This window comes from Gossypium hirsutum, chromosome A01 (assembly GCF_007990345.1).
Source record: "Gossypium hirsutum isolate 1008001.06 chromosome A01, Gossypium_hirsutum_v2.1, whole genome shotgun sequence".
In the NCBI taxonomy this organism is placed as follows: Eukaryota; Viridiplantae; Streptophyta; class Magnoliopsida; order Malvales; family Malvaceae; genus Gossypium; species Gossypium hirsutum.
Genome location: NC_053424.1, coordinates 59,699,263 through 59,708,622, shown reverse-complemented (window position 1 = coordinate 59,708,622; position 9,360 = coordinate 59,699,263). Strand labels below are relative to the sequence as shown.

Below are 9,360 nucleotides of genomic sequence, written 5' to 3'. Positions count from 1 at the left end.
AAACGAAATTTTCATGAAATCATTCTGTGAAATTTTAGACCATAAAATCATAATAAAAATAAAATTTTCCTCATCAAATTTTTTGTCCCAAAACCACTATTCCGACTAAGCCAAAAATCGGGATGTTATAGTAGATTATGCTAAGCCCAATTTAACTGGGGCTGAATCAAGTATTGTGAGACCTTCTATTGTTGCAAAAAACTTCAAACTAAAGCCGAACACCATTCAAATGATCCAACAAATTGTTCAGTTCGATGGTTTGCAAGATGAAGATCCAAATACTCATTTGGCCAACTTTTTGGAATTCTGCAACACTTTCAAGATAAATGGCATTTTTTACGGTGCTGTTCAGCTATGATTGTTTCCATTCTCATTAAGGAATAAGGCTAAACAGTGGTTGAACTCACTACCACGATGGTCTATTACTATATGGGAGCAAATGACCGAAAAATTTTATTAAAGTATTTTCCACCGACTAAGACAGCCAAGCTGAGGAATGATATCTCTTCCTTCATGCAAATGGATTTAGAAACTCTATATGATGCATGGGAGAGGTATAAGGATTTATTGAGAAGGTGCCCTCACCATGGGTTACCTCTATGGCTATAGGTTCAAACATTTTATAACGGTTTGAACCCCTTAACTAGGCAATTGATCAATGCATCTGCCGGTGGGACTCTGAATAATAAAACACCTGAAGAGGCGTATGAGTTTATAGAAGAAATGTCACTAAATAATTATCAGTGGCAAGTCATGAAGACAAAACTGATGAAAGCAATAGGTGTTTTTAACGTTGATGCGGTCACCATGTTGTCAAATCAGGTAGAACTTTTGAATAAAAAAGATTGATAGTTTATATGGTTCTACGCAGGTACATCCGGTGATGTAGTTCAATACAAATGGAGGAGGGATGAATAATCCAGAATGCCTATCCTACAACCCTAGCACAGAGAATGAACAAGTCAACTATATGGGTAACAATTCTAGACCTCAGAATAATCCCTATAATAACACTTATAATGCAGGTTGGAAGAATCATCCCAACTTCTCTTGGGGTGGTCAAGGAAATTAGAGACCACAACCCCCTCTAGGCTTCCAAAAACAACCATACTACAAGAGAAAAAGTTGAACCTTGAGGAAATGCTGACGAAGTTTATTTCAGTGTCAAAAACCCACTTCCAAAACACCGAAACCGCACTTAAAAATCAATAAGCATCGATTCAAGGACTCAAGAACCAGATAGGATAGCTTGCTAAGATGATTTTAGAAAGACCACAAGGTAGCTTGCCTAGCAACACCGAAACTAATCCAAGAGAGCAACTTCATGCAATTACGATTCAAGATGCAAAAAGGTTAGTTGAACCTGAACCAGAACTAAGGCAAGAAAGTGTGGTAAGTCAATGTAAGCTTGAGGTGAGCCACAGTAAGCAAAAATTGATAAGTAAGGAGTATAAACCTTGAGTTCCATATCCCAATGCGATAAAGAAAGAACACACAAATGAACAATTTGGTAATTTTCTTAAACTTCTTAAAAAGTTAGGTATCAACTTACCATTTGTTGGAGCTCTTTCGTAGATGCCCAATTCAGCAAATTTTTTAAAGGAGCTTTTGGAAAAAAAATGGAAATTGGATGATTCATCGCAAGTGGAGCTAAACGCAGTTTGCTCAGCATCTTGCAGAATAAACTACCCAACAAATTGAAAGATCTAGGGAGTTTTACTGTTCCTTGTTTAATTGGTAGTTTAAATGTTAATAATGCTTTAGCTTATTTAGGGGCCAATATTAATGTCATGCCCTATAAAATTTTTAAACAACTAGGTCTTGAGAAGCCCAAACAAACTAGGATGAGTATTCAATTGGCAGATAGAACTATTAGATTTCCTAGAGGCATTGTTGAAAACATTTTTGTTAAAATTGATAAATTCATATTCCTAGTTGATTTTGTTGTTTTAGACATGGATGAGGATAATGATGTACCTTTAATTTTAGGACGACCCTTTTTAGCAACTGCCAGAACTATTATTGATGTCGGTACAGGTGAACTCATACTTCGTGTAAGGGTCGACACGATTAAACTCCAAGCTCGTGATTTTGCTAAGATATCTAATAATCGTGTAACACCCGAATTTTTGGGCTTAGAAGAAATGGAACAAGGAAGCATGTGGTCTAGTGGTTGTGGCATCATTAAGGTTGTAAGGGAGCCTGGGTTTAAGTCTTGGCTCTTGCAATTTATTTTGGTTTTTCTTTTAAAGGAACCTATACTTTGGCCTATAGACCTTATAATTGAGGCTAAATGGTGATACAAAAAGCCTTGTGGTGTAGTGGCAAGGTGGCGTCACAAAGGTGGCAAGGAGGTCTAGAGTTCAAGCGTTGGCATAGGTTATTGACAAGTATTTATTAGGTTATTGACGAGTATTTATTTTGCAATTGGTTTTGGCCAGTGGTTGTGTTGCAGTGAAATACTGATGGAGGAGTTGTGGAGAGTGATAAGGAGTGATTCAAGGATTAAACCAAGGAGGGATAAGGGGAGGGATTTTAGGAGGAAGTTAAGGAGTTCAAATTTGGGAGAGTTGTAGCCGATTGAGGAAAGCTTGAATAGGCAAAATTCGGCTAGGGGGTCATTTGGTGCATTTTCGGCTTTTGGAAACTTTTCTTTGGAGTTTTCTTTTGTGCTATTTTTGAGTTAGTATTTTTCCTAAGTGCTGAATCTTTTTGTGTTCTTTTCTTTTGCGTTTTCGTACCCTATCGTAGTAACCAATTGCGTTTGGGTAATTCTTTTCTTTCCTTTCTCATTTGGTCGAATCTTGCTTCTCATGATTTTTCTTCTCCTCATATTCTCTTCATTTGGCCGAAATTGTTATTCTACTTCCATCATTTTGTTTTGGCCGGAACTTTGTTCCTCATCTTCCATTTTTGTTTGGTCGAATACTTGTTCTTTTTCCCCATATTCTAGTAGTCGTTACTATACTGTTCTTCCTCCCTCTCTTCTTCTCTTCTTGATTATTTCTTTTCTCGTCAATGTTGTTTTTGTGGGGTAGCCGAATATAACATTGATCCTCCGTTGGGGTTGTGGTTCTAGTTCACGAAGTTCGATAACATCCGGTAAGTTACTCGCCACCCTCCTTGTTCTATTTAAATGGTTTTCATGACACCTTCCTTTCCATTGACTAAATCGAATAGTTATTCTCTTTTTATCACCAATTCTTTCTCTTAAATGGGTGGTATGGATTCTAGCCTTGCGAGATGTGTAAGGACTTTCGAGGGATACAATTGTGGTGGAGATCTACTTATCTTCTGATCAATTATCTAAGGTAAACGGACTTGTAGCTCTAGTGTTGGCCAATTATCAAATCTCTCTTGGGCATGTATCTTTTCTTTAGATTAGCGTAGGATTAACTGTATCTCTTAACTGATTATAGGTTTGGAGCACATGGATTTGAGTGCGGTTTCGCAAGGAGGTGTGTACCCACACTAATAGATCATAGAACGGCAAAAAGGTCAAAGTGTCGAAATGCCGAATAGCCGAAAGTACGGCAACAGTTTCCATACGAACGTGTGAACGGACGTGTGGAAAATTCGGTACAATAGAAGAGGCCGGCTTGAGCGATCTCATGGGCTTAGGCTGATTTTGGGCCAAAATGGGCCGTGAGGGCTCAATGGGCTCGTAGGCCCCACTCAGGTTTTTGTTGTGAAAATATAGAAATATTGAACCAGGCTATGTTGTTCACATGGCTAAGGTCGAGTTTAGGCTTAGCAAGCCGTATGAGCATGTAGGCCCCACTTGGGCTTCGTAATGGGCTTTAGGCCCAATTGTATGTTTTGATTGGAAAAGGTTGCACGAGTCGCGTAAGACGACTGTGGACCTACAGATAAGTCGGTAAGTGTACCCAGACCCCGATTTGTGAAATGACTGTTATGCCCCCGAAGGACTGAATGACTAAAATACCCTTACATGTTATATGATTGTTACTTATGCCATTCATGATATGTTTCCATTCATGTGATATTATGCTGCATGGGGGATGGGATCATTGATTTGGAGGAAGTGTATAATTTTTTAGGGTCGCATGGTTACTTGACGACCGTGGATCCCCCAATGGCTTTAAGCCGATTATGTGATTGGAAACTCTGCTGCGATATTGGTTAGTGCCGCAATCGGTACTACATCAAGAGTGTAGGGATTGGTGGGTCGATTAAATCCCCACAGGAGTGTAGGTTGGATGAGATATGGAGTGCAAGGTTGGATTGGTATTTGTGCATTGCATAAACTGATTCTGATTGTGACAAGGGCTCAGGCCCAACTGAGCCTACCATGGGCTAAGGCCCAAGTGCCACCGTCATTGTAATGGGCTTAGGCCCAAATTAATGTGATGCATGCTTTACGATTGATGACAGTTGTACACACTGAGTTTTCGTAAACTCACCCGCTCTTTTATTTTTCTCAGGTAATCCTCAGTAGGCGATTTGACGTATGGGAGGACTCAAAGGTGGCCGCACTATGAACAACTTTAAATATTTGTATTTTCTTTTACATTATTTAATTTAATTTTCTTTTTGGGTGTTGATGTAATTAGGCCTTTCTCTAATTTTTTCACTTTTAATTTGGGGGTTTTTAAACTATTATGGTTATTTCTATTAGAAGTAGAGCGCGGTTTTTCGAAATGGTATCTATTTTCATAACATCATGTTTTTGCAACACTGTTGAAATGCTTCCGCAATAAACACGTTTTTTAAGAGTAAAGACATTTTAAATGGATAATAAATGGTTAAGATAATTGGAATTTTTAACAAAGAGACTTCAGCTCAGAAAGGATTTTCTACCAAAACGATCAATTTTCGAAAAACACTTCGATGTGACACACCAGATTCGGCCATAACATTTAGGTCGGGTTCGGGGTGTTTCAGATCGAGTTGATTATAAGAATTCTGTTAATATGAGTAAACTTGTGGCTCAACATTCTTTGCAGAAAACTCTGCAAAAAAGAGAGATAGAGCCATGTTCTAGCTCATGTGACAAAAATAGAACACCTCATGAAGAACGAAGGCTACAAATCGATGAACTAGATGAATGGTGGACACATGTCAAGGAGAAACCGAGACTACACAATGCAAAATCGAAGCGACTCCATGACGAGCTTAAGGATGGAATGAACCAATTTAATGTTGGAGACCAAGTACTGTTGGACAAAACAAACCCTCGAATTACTAATGCATAGTTTAATACAAATGGAGCAACTCCTTTTACGGTACTCAATGTCTTCCTATACGGTACAGTTAAGGTAACTCATTCTAATTTAGGCACTTTCAAGGTGAATAGTACTGACTCAAACATTATTTTGATAATAAAATTGATAGTGAAAAAGAGGAGCTTTAACTCCGCGAACCACCGTGACTGTGTGAATACGAAGTAAGTCGAGCTTAGACTTTAAAAAGCACTTCTCGAGAGGCAACCCGAGTGTTAACACTGCTAATTTTCTTAACTTTATTTCATGATTCTTTTTTTAAATTAATTAATTTTCAAAATCCTAAAAAAATGTGTTTTTTACCCATATGGACTGGACACAACGGGTGTGTGGAGCACACGGCCTAGACACATGGGCGTGTCGCAAGCCGTGTGTGAAATAAGTAATCGACAGTGAGTTACATGGCCTGGCGACATGGTTGTGTGACCTACACGGCCTGGCCACACGAGCATGTGGGATCTCACATAGGTGAGGGAGTAGCGAAGGAAAACACACACAGCCTAGCGATATGGCCATGTGACCCACACGGCCTGAACACACGAGCGTGTCCTAGGCCGTGTAAAACCTGGAGCTAATTTTTTTCAAAGTCAGAGAGTTACACAGGCAAGGCACATAGCCGTGTGAGAGACACGAGTGAGCCACACGAACGTGTGGGATCTCGCATGGGCATGGGAGAAGCAAAGGAAAACACACATGGTCTGGCACATGGTCATGTGACCTACCCGGCCTGGACACACGGGTGTGTCCATAGCCATGTGAAAACTGGGTTAATCACCCCATTTTTATTTTATTTTCTTTTATTTATATTTTATTTATATTTTTTATTTTTTATTTTACTAATTTTTATATTATTTATTATTTATTATTCTTATACTTATATTTTAAATTAACTTTAATTTTTTTTGCTATTTCTATTTTTTAGTATTTTTTTTACTATTATTATTACAATTGGGATCATTGAGTTTATTATTATTATTTTATTTTTTATCTTTCTTTTTAATTTTGTTTTAGTTGCTTTATTTTTTTATTATTTTCTTCGACTTATTTTCATTATAATCTTTTGAAATATATATGGTTGTTTCTATTCGAGTTATAACCCCTTAATCTTCTTTATTATTTGTGTTTATTTTCTTATTAGTTTGCTCGGAATCATGAGTTACATTTAGATTTGGGTACAATTCCGCTTTTCACTATTCTAGAAATTTCATCCAATATTCAGGGCAGTTTCAATTCTCTCCCTCTCTTATGATATTATATTTTTACCGTGATTATTTTGGTTTGTACATTGAGGACAATGTACATCTTAAGTGTGGGGAGGTTGTGAAAAACAAAATAAAATAAAATAAAGAACACACAAAGATTTTTACGTGGAAACCCTTTCGGGAAAAAACCACGGGCAGAGGAGAAGAAAATTTACTATGTCGAATTCGAATTAAAATACAAGAGGAATAGACAATGTCTATTTATAGGCTTGTAAAGCCATATCCTAGTAAGACTGAAATACCTTATTCTAATCAATATCAAATAGATGGAATTTAATAAGGTTTAAAAAGCCTTATTCTAAAATAAAATAAAAGAAGTGTAATTCTATATGGATTCTTCTTTTATTTTATTTTGCCACTGAATTTTATTTAAATAAGGATTCGGGTCACTTAATTCTAACAATCTCCACCTTCACATGAATTCTCAATGAACAAGTTCTTCATTGTGAACTCTCAACGAACAAGTTCTCCACCTCTTCCATAAATCCCCTTAAGGGTTTAACTTCAACAATGAACACCAACCAAGTCTAAGTAATGCTCAAACTTGGTTATAGGAAGTGACTTAGTCATCATATTTGCAGGATTTTCATGAACACTAATTTTGCTCACAACAATATCACCACGAGCAATAATATCGCGAACAAAATGATACCAAAATCAATGTGTTTTGTTCTCTCATGAAACATTTGATCTTTTGTAAGAAAGATGGCACTCTGACTATCACAAACACTGTGCTAATTTGAAGGTCTTCATTGAGTTCACTAAAGAGTCCCTTCAACCAAATAGCTTCTTTACAAGCCTCAGTAATCGCCATGTACTCAGCTTCAGTGGTAGACAAAGCGACTGTAGTTTGCAATGTGGCTTTCCAACTGATTGCACAACCTCCGATTGTAAAGACATAACCTGTGAGAGATCTTTTTCTATCAAGGTCTCTAGCAAAATCAGCATCAACATACCCAATGACTCCATCTCTAATTCTTCCAAATTGTAAGAAAACATTAGTAGTACCTTGTAAGTATCTTAAAATCCACTGAACTGCTTTCCAATGTTTTTTACCAGGATTCGCCATATATCTGCTAACTGCACTAACTGTATATGATAAATCTGGACGTGAACAAACCAGAGCATACATGAGAGATCCCACTGCACTAGAGTATGGAACATGTGACATGTACTCAATCTAATCATCTGATTGTAGAGACAAAGCCGATGAAAGTCTGAAATGGGCTGCTAAAGGGGTACTAACAGGCTTAGCACTCTGCATATTGAACCTACAAAGAACTTTCTCAATGTACCGCTTTTGACTTAGGTACAATTTACTTGCTTTTCTATCTCTGAGAATCTCCATACCAAGCATCTTCTTTGCTGGTCCCAAATCTTTCATCTCAAATTCTTCACTTAGTTGGGCTTTGACCTTTCTTATCTCTCCTTTATCTTTTGCTACTATCAACATGTCATCAACATAAAGAAGTAGATACACAAAAGAACCATCATTGTTTTTCTTAAAGTAAACACAACTGTCAAAACTACTTCTTTTGAAATCATGAGAAGTCATAAAGGAATCAAACCTCTTGTACCACTGCCTTGGTGACTGTTTCAAACCATAAAGGGACTTTTTCAGCAAGCAAACATAGTCTTCTTTTTCTGAGACTGTAAGACCATCTAGTTGTTGCATGTAAATATCCTCTTCAAGTTATCCATGCAAAAATGTAGTTTTTACATCTAACTGCTCAAGCTCCAAATCATGCATGGCCACAATACCATGCAAAGCTCGAATCGAAATAATCTTCACAACTGGGGAGAACACATCTGTGAAGTCCACTCCTGGAATTTGACTATAACCCTTTGCAACAAGCCTTGCTTTATATCTGGGTTCTTCAACTCCTGGAGTCCCTTCCTTCTTTTTAAACACCCATTTACAACGAATAGTTTTCTTACCTTTAAGAAGTTTCACAAGATCCAATGTTTTGTTTTTGTGAAGTGATTCCATCTCCTCTTGCATAGCAAACATCCATTTTTCTAAGTCTTCACAGCTAACCGTCTCAGAATAATTAGATGGCTCTTGGTTTGCATCTATATCTTCAGCCACATTTAAATCATTAGCAACTAAATTAGCTTCGACATACTTCTTTAGAGATTTAATTTCTTTTCTAGTTCTATTTTTGGCGATATAGTATTGCGGTGAAGAAGCAACTCTATCCTCAATTTTTGTACTAGCTTGAGGAGTTGACTCTGTATTAATCTGATGCTCCACCTGCTTTTGATTTTCTTTATTGGAAGAGTCTTTAAGAGATAAGTTAGGTAGCATAGCAGTTTCATCAAAAACAACATCTCTGCTAATCACAACTTTTCTATTTTTAGGACACCATAACTTATACCCTTTTACACCAACTTTATAACCAAGAAAAATGCATTTAATGGATCTCGGTTCCAATTTTTCATTATCAACATGAGCATACACTGGACACCCAAAAAACTTTAAATCAGAATAATTAGCAGGATTACCAGACCATACCTCTGGTGGAGTCTTTTTCTCAATGGCAACGGATAGAGATCGGTTGATAAAAAACATGCAGTAGAAGCTGCTTCTGCCCAAAACGACTTTGGTAAGTTGGCATTTGACAACATACATCGAACCTTCTCCATGATCGTTCTGTTCATTCGTTCTGCAATGCAATTTTCCTGTGGAGTATGGTGAACTGTCAAGTGTCTCACGATCCCTTTTGACTTGCACAATCTATTAAACTCATCAGAACAAAACTCTAAGCCATTGTCTATGCAAAGGTATTTTATTTGTTTTCCCATCTATTTTTCAATCATAATTTTCCAAGAATTAAATGTGGAAAACACATCAC

General features: G+C 37.2%; 1 non-coding gene across 1 annotated transcript; it reads right to left on the bottom strand.

Moving 5' to 3' along the window:
- Positions 1-486: 486 nt before the first annotated feature.
- On the bottom strand, positions 487-593 carry LOC121207760 (small nucleolar RNA R71). Its single transcript, XR_005902871.1, has one exon. It is a non-coding gene; the product is annotated as a small nucleolar RNA R71 (small nucleolar RNA).
- Between the last annotated feature and the right edge of the window lie 8,767 nt (positions 594-9,360).